Here is a 7778-nt window from a genome sequence, read left to right on the forward strand (position 1 = left end):
AACGCGAAATCACGAAACTACGATGGTTAAAACGCGACAGTACGATGATGAGAACGCGATTAACTATCGTGTTTTCACCATCGTACTTTCGCGTTTTCACCATAATAATATCGATATTTCTTGTTTTCAACATAATTCACAAGTAGTAGTAGTAGTAGTAGAGGTAGTGGTAGTGGTGGTAGTGGCAGTGGTAGTGGCAGTGGTAGTGGCAGTGGTAGTAGCAAAAGCAGAAACAATAGTAGTCTTAGTAGAACCATCATTCATAAAAAAGGGGATCTTATCAGGTTTATATGACGTGGCGTCATTTTACATCAGGATGTGTCGTTCGCTTGAACGCTGCGCTATTGTTAGTTTTTTTTTCTAAACGACTGGAGAGTTTGCGAGACGCTTCTTTGTAATTATCATTAAGTTCGAGGTTATTATGATCGTACATTAACGATAATATAGATCTAAAAATGCTATGAAACGCACCCCTGCATTCGACATTTTGTCACATGGAGGGCAAATGCTTCTCTGGGCATGCGCGCAGGAAGGCGATAGTACGATGACGAAAACGCGACAGTACGATGATGAAAACGCGACAGCTCGATCATGAACACGAGATTGTACGATGATGAAAATGCGATAGTACGATGATGAAAACACGACAGTACGATACTACGATGATCATAACCCGAAATCACGAAACAACGATGGTGAAAACGCGACAGTACGATGGTGAAAACACGAAACTTTATCGCATTATCATCATCGTACTGTCGTATGATCGCGTTTTAGTTATCGTACTGTCGCGTTTTCACCATCGTTATTTCGTGATTTCGCGTTTTAATCAGGTACGTTCGAATATAAAATAACATATTTATAGGCGATGGCCCTAACGGCATTCCGTACCTAAATGATTACAGCGTGGAACAATGCATTTTATAAATAAATAATATTTGGCAATTCAGAATTCTTATCTTGCATCACAAAAATGTGGCCTTAGTATTACATACTACAAAAAAAAATAGAATAAAAACATTTTGTTGATTATTTAGACGTTTTGTTGATTATTAAGTCAGCGTCATTTTAGTAGAACATTTTACTGCCTAAATCAAATAAACTTTGTCGAAAAGTATATTTTCGAAATATACGTCAAAACTGTTTAGAAATAATGTTTTGATAATCGAACCTACGATTCATGCCTTAATAATTATTTCATTATTTAATATAGATCCCTTTCTATTGTATACCATTGCTATCCATAGATTTGGGGTCATCAAAATTGAATGTCAACACTATGGCTTAAGGATCACACATTATTGAGGCGTTTCCGAACCAAAAAAAAAATCGGTACAGCTTTTGTTGTTTCATACCCAATATGTTGGTAGTCTTAAAACAGTTACATTACTTAAATTACAATTTAGGGCATTCGATGTCTTCTTCTCATACATGTAAAAGTTTCCTCAATGTCTTTTTGAAAACATTTTGTTTTCCTCAACGACCTTTTGTTTATCTGTATTTGTTGAATTGCCCATAGGCGAATGAGGAAAATATTAAACATTACACGTTTAAGTCTGAAGGGGTCGTCTCATAGAGTTAGTCAAACATTTAGACGATTGTTTTGAATAAAGTCGGGTTTCTCAGAACAATTAGTCACATACAAATACTTCTTAACTCATCCTGAAGCTTTCAGCATACTATACAATCATACCATGAAGTAAATCAGCCTTGAAAGTTTTCAAGTATTGTTTTGCATCCTTAAATTTTGATATTAGAAACGATAACACATTGAAAGTTAAGGATACTCTTACAAACATGATGTTTATTGCAAATCAAATTATTAACACGTCGACTTAAGTCAAATCTTTAACAACGGGTTAGCACAAACGAGTGAATGCGAATAACTATTATATTGAGTGGATTACAAAATTCTACATAACACCATAGGGGTCATGAGTGCAAATTGTGACAAGCTTTGACGGTATACAGATTCACCAACAGTCTGAATCGATTAATGAGATTATCCGTGTAATTACATGTTTTTTGGTGAAAACATTTTTCTCCCACCTCAGATAAGTAGAACCAATAATTTAACCATGCTAGAAATATAGGATCTGACACGAGTTGTAATTTAATACAAGATTTTATTAAACGATTTTATGAAATTTGTTAGTAAGCGAGCCTCTGGCGAGCTTACTAACAACTTTCATGGACGAGTTTAATAAAATTCTTGAATTAAATGACAACGAGTGTCAGATCTTTTTTTATCACATGCTTAAAACGGTGTTTTTATTACCAATTAAGTTCTACTTTCTGAACCGATTGTTTGACAGCCAAAGTACTCAGAGTAGAATGTCAACGATGCGCCATATAAATAGTTCCAAATTAAAATGACAAAAGTAACTAGCAGTTATCAAGTTTTAAAAGCTGATAAAGCGCTTAACAAGTCGCAAATATAAAAATGTGAAGTAAAATATCCAACAACATGAATAACGAATGATTTTAACCAAAAAAACCCAATAAGTACACAATTTGATGACGTCACCCTCAGAGTACATGCATTTACGCGGTTTATGTGACCTACATCGGTCTGTCAAGTTTTCTGTGTGCACGGATTTAAAAGTTTTTCGCTGTCGCTTTCTACGATGATTTTGCAGCGTTTTGTTGGTGTAAATGGTGTTTCACAACATGCAGATGATAACGGCGAAGCCTTACTCTGTACTGCATGGATGTTGCTGTTGAAAAAGTTAATTTCCACCAGGAATGTTTCCAGAGAACATGATGTTCTAGCCGCCATGGGATGTGTAATGAGATGTCTGTGCTGCGGAATTCGTATTTGTGTTTTCGGTAACCGACAGCTGATTAAATTGGCAAGCAAATGGCATTGATTGCATATTGCTTGTGTTGGTCAAGATGGAGATGTTTGAAATGTTCTTGTGGTATTTGTCACTATTGTGGCTGTATTTGTTGACTGACTGGATATTTCTGTGACTAGTAATCTGCATTATCTGGTTGGCGGAACATTGTTATCAGAAATTTTTTGTACAAGATGCTTTCTGGCACTATGATTCGTTAGCCATTTCTCTCCCGAAAGTCTTACAGCTTCATTATTACGGTAAGTATTTGTTGGCATTTAAACCATTTTGTTTACAAACAATGCGGAGGGATATCTAGGTAGCGTGTGATTAGTTTGGCCAATCGAAATGACTGATAGGTTATCTTACACATGTGTAAGATAAAAATAATCGTAATGGGTATATTACACGGAAAACAAGGGTAAGCATGTGATAAATTCTTATCTTGCCCACGGGCGAAGATAAAATGCCCGTATGGAACTCCTTTTTAATTGTCGCCACATTGTAATTAACTCCCTTGTTGAAGACAGTCGTCTGTAGCATCATAGAAACCTTGTTTTGTGGCAGTATTTAGAATGCTAATTAACTATTACTCGCTTCAAATGTCACCATAAAAAAGCGTTCACGCATATTTCAAGAAATAATGCTCCACTCTCCTCCGAACTATTTAAAGACCGATTTGACTAGTAACATAACCTGAATCACTGCGAGCATATCCATGACAACCACGAGTTATCAAATATCCATACGCATTTATTTTCACTACGCACAATAGAGTTCCAGCAACAAATACATTTTTACACAATTTTGTTTAACTAACATAGCCGCTCGTGTAAGAAAGGTTAATCCCGACCCTTGCGCAGGGTGTTTTGCGGAAACTCGGTAAACCTTGTTTCCGCAAAACACCCTGCGCTCGGGTCAGGATGAAACTATCTTACACTTTCAGCCATGGAAGATACTAAAATCCTTGTCAAGAGATCAAACAAGCGATAGGTGTTCCGCATACTTGTTGCCTTGTAAAAGATTTCAAATTGTACGTTTCACTTCCAATCTGACAGTCTTGTTGAATTTCAAGATTGATATATATTAAATATGTGTACTTGAACTTGAAAGAAGAATAAAAGGCAGGCAAAAAGCAGCTCATACAATGATACAATGTTAGAGGTGAGCCCTTTTTTAGAAGAATCTTCAGAAGAGGAGGTCGACAGAGATCGAGTAGGACCGAGATTTTCAAAACGCCTGTGAAAAAGAGTAAACGGATCGGCAACTAGGACGTCATTTCATAAAGGGTGTACTTTTGAATTCGTTTTACTCGGGTCTGATTATAGCAGAACAAACCGTCGCAATTTTTAATTTACAAACAGTAGGTGGTGTAATTTAACTTGAAAACGGCCTTAATTCAATAAAAATGTAAGTTACGTTTTAGTATCCTATTTAAAATTGTTCAATTTGAGTGCCTTTCTCATGTAAGTATATATTGATTATGCTTAAAACTTTTCTCTTCGTAATTTCAATAATATCGTTTTAAAAATCAAAGTTATGTATAAGTGGAATATAACTAAAATCGGTGTTGATTTAAAACAAAAAACAAAATTGAGTTGTTTCAATAATATCTCATTGCATATTTTAAAACATAATAACCAGATGATAGAACAAATTAAAGTTCTTCATTAGACGATACTGTTTTTCATTGTCTGATAAATTTATTAATATATCTTTGGACAAAATACAGGTTGCAAAGACAGAGCAATATTGAAGACAGAATAATTTTGTGAAAATGACGAATACAGTGATCGTAATTTATATAAAAGTATTGCTGAGCTCGATGGTGGGTGTGCCGGAATATTTATTCCATTGCTTTGGGACATTGAATATCTGAGCTCATACATTGCTATGCATGTATCAGTGGGCTTAAACGCTTTGACAATATAATGTTTTGCCCTACTTATTACTTCCGTTTGGTCTGAAATATAAGGTGATTTTCCAAATTCTGACAAATACCTCTCCGGTGTAATGTTTTTTATTTCGACTTTACTTTTCGTGTCACAACCTGTAAGAATATGTGCGGCAGGAATAGCGGTACAGAATTTCGAATGAGTTTTTGGAATAGCATAATGACGTATATATTTTGTGGAGTCGCTTATGCATGCCCTCATCAAGATCTCATGCAGACCAAAGGCCTTCAGAGTTTACCAGTTATAAAATTTTAGTACTATGACATTGTATCAATTTCACGAAAAAATATTATTTTTACTTATTTGCCTGTAGTAGGTATTGCATGTGGTATCAATCGTTCATCCAATTCTTTAATACCCGGGATCTAACTGGGTTAAGTCACATTGTTTACCATCCTTGATAAATTGTATATATGGTTTATTTACCTGCATACAATTTTTCAACTAACGTTGAATTTTGGTTTTGTTAACAATTGATCCCCAATAATGTCCATGTTGACAAAAAATGGGCCGTCATCTTCAACACGATTGATCTCTTTTGGACTCACATGTGTCCTTCCTGTTCTCGGTATCTTTGACTGACTTTCTTTGTACGAGTCAAACACAAAATCAAATATCTTGGTATTACAAAATATGTCAGCATTACAATAATAAATACTTGCTGACATGGCAATTGCTCCTGAAATACTTTCCTCCCTTGTTGTATAGTTGTTTCATATATGATTACATTTTGATAAATGATATCTGGGCTCGAATGACAGTGTCGATTCTTCGTGATCAGAGTAAACGAAAGCTGCAATTGTAAATTTCTTTGAGTTGGAGGTGGAACCTGACCCTAATTTGTTTTTGTTAACAACCAAACCAGGAATCTTAAAGACAGACTCTAGTTGTTGAAGCTTGATGTAAAATCTCTAATTTTGCATTTTTCGTATAAAGCGTATGAAATAATAATGACAATAAAAGAGATGAAAAATAATAGTATTTTCCTTCTGCTATAGTCAGCTTTGTGTCTCGATTTGGTCCTCGAACAATGTCAATCTTGCCATATTAAAGTTTTCACTTATATCAGCATTTACAATAAGAATGCCATTTTTATTATCTATTGAATGCAAAGTTCATATGCTTCACTTTTCCTACATGAATCACTGTCATAGAAAGATTGCGGATTAAAACAAACAAATATCTAAGTATTTTAGTCAAGGTTCTGAAATTGATGTGTTAGATCTATATGTGTAGCATCACATAACTTGCCAGACAAGTTGAAATCGTTTTTAAGCAGAGACTGACGAATAAATATTGCGCTATTCTCGATACCATCTGCAGGACAAAGCGAGTATACAACTTCTTTAGTTGTTCCTTATTTTAGAAATACTACAGTCCTGCAGATCTGTTAGCCTTCTTTGGTGCTGAAAAGCATGGAATCGAGCAATGGTGATTCAGCAGCAGAAAACTAACTGTCCGGTTAGTAAATGGTGTTTGCTCTGTATCTTTGAAGCTTTTGACGTATACTGTCCTTAACAAACCCTTCACATTTCTTCAGTTTGTTATTCAATGTTTTAACACAGTCGAGAAATATTCCGGGTCTTATAGTATTTTTGTGAGATTTCTTACTTCAACTGAATCATTTCATCGTCATATCGTTTGAGGTACAAACGCATACAGTTCTTGTAATGAAACCTTGTCTTGTTTTTCAAAGCATATGCTAACATTAACTAATAACAACAATATAAGAGTTATATCTTCTTTAGCAAGAAAACATGCTATGCAAGTTTGATGCATTATGTATGGAATTTAAAGACAAAAACAATTTACAATTCAGTGTTTCCAGAGCGATGCATAATTACGAATTTGTAATAGATATAAACAAATAAATTTTAATAAAAAGAAGACATTCAAACAGAGCTGTCACAGCTAGGAAAATTCCAATACTTTCAATTTCATAAGTTCACTTATATTATAAATAAGAAGAAACAAGTTATGCATTGCATTTTTTAGAACAGTCATCATAACGTATTTATCTTCATGTAACGTTGGACTTTAATGGTGATCCATGATAGGTAGTAGTATTTATCCTCACCATTGTATTTTACTGGATAAGCTCAGTTACTAAAAAGTATCAAATGTCTTGTTTGAAGGCAAAACAAACAAGGCCAATTAAGCCCAAAATGAGCTAAACTACAATTCAACGTAAGTTACGCAACTGTAACAAAATAGGTATTGGTAAAATATATCAGGTTAGATTAGATTTTGGACGAAACGGATATAAAAATATAAGCTAGTAGTAACATTTTTGCAGCTATGCAATTGCAAGTACTTTCATTGTATAACTCATAGTTACTTTTCTAATAAGAAGGCGGTGTGCTGTAACTGGATAAGCCCAGTACCTAAAATGTAACAATTATCTTGATTAAAGACGGTATGTACAAGGCAAGATAAAGTTTATACAAGATGAACAAAACTACAAGACAACATATGTTAATGTCAAAATTGTCGTTGGTAAATACTTGGATAGCTGTCAACGGATTTCACTTGAACCGGTTAAACCTGTTTTAGCGGTAAACCTCATACTTGTCCCGACATTGCCCAAAGCTTAAGAACATACGGACACACTATTAGACGCCCGGTAATATGTTTACCGTACGCGTGTTAACAACAGTTAGATTTTGTTTTCAAATATAGATATCTCCAAAAGGAGGGTTTTAAGAATTTTAAAGCAGACTGAAACATTTTACCTTCTTGCAATGCCCTAATTTCAGTATGAAAGGAGAAATAATATTTAGCGAATGTCTACATTGAAAGCACAGTGTAATTGTCCTCAACACTTCTGTTTGTTGGCTCGTTAGACTGTCTTGTAACTGTTTATATGCCCTTTCGGTTTCATGTTGAATTAATTGTACTTCCGAATTTTGTTCTGAAATTAAAAAAAAATAATAGCATAACAGATTTCAATGAAAGTATATAGTTTATCACCATATGCTTGTGATTA

This window comes from Mya arenaria, chromosome 10 (genome assembly GCF_026914265.1).
Source record: "Mya arenaria isolate MELC-2E11 chromosome 10, ASM2691426v1".
Classification (NCBI taxonomy): Eukaryota; Metazoa; Mollusca; class Bivalvia; order Myida; family Myidae; genus Mya; species Mya arenaria.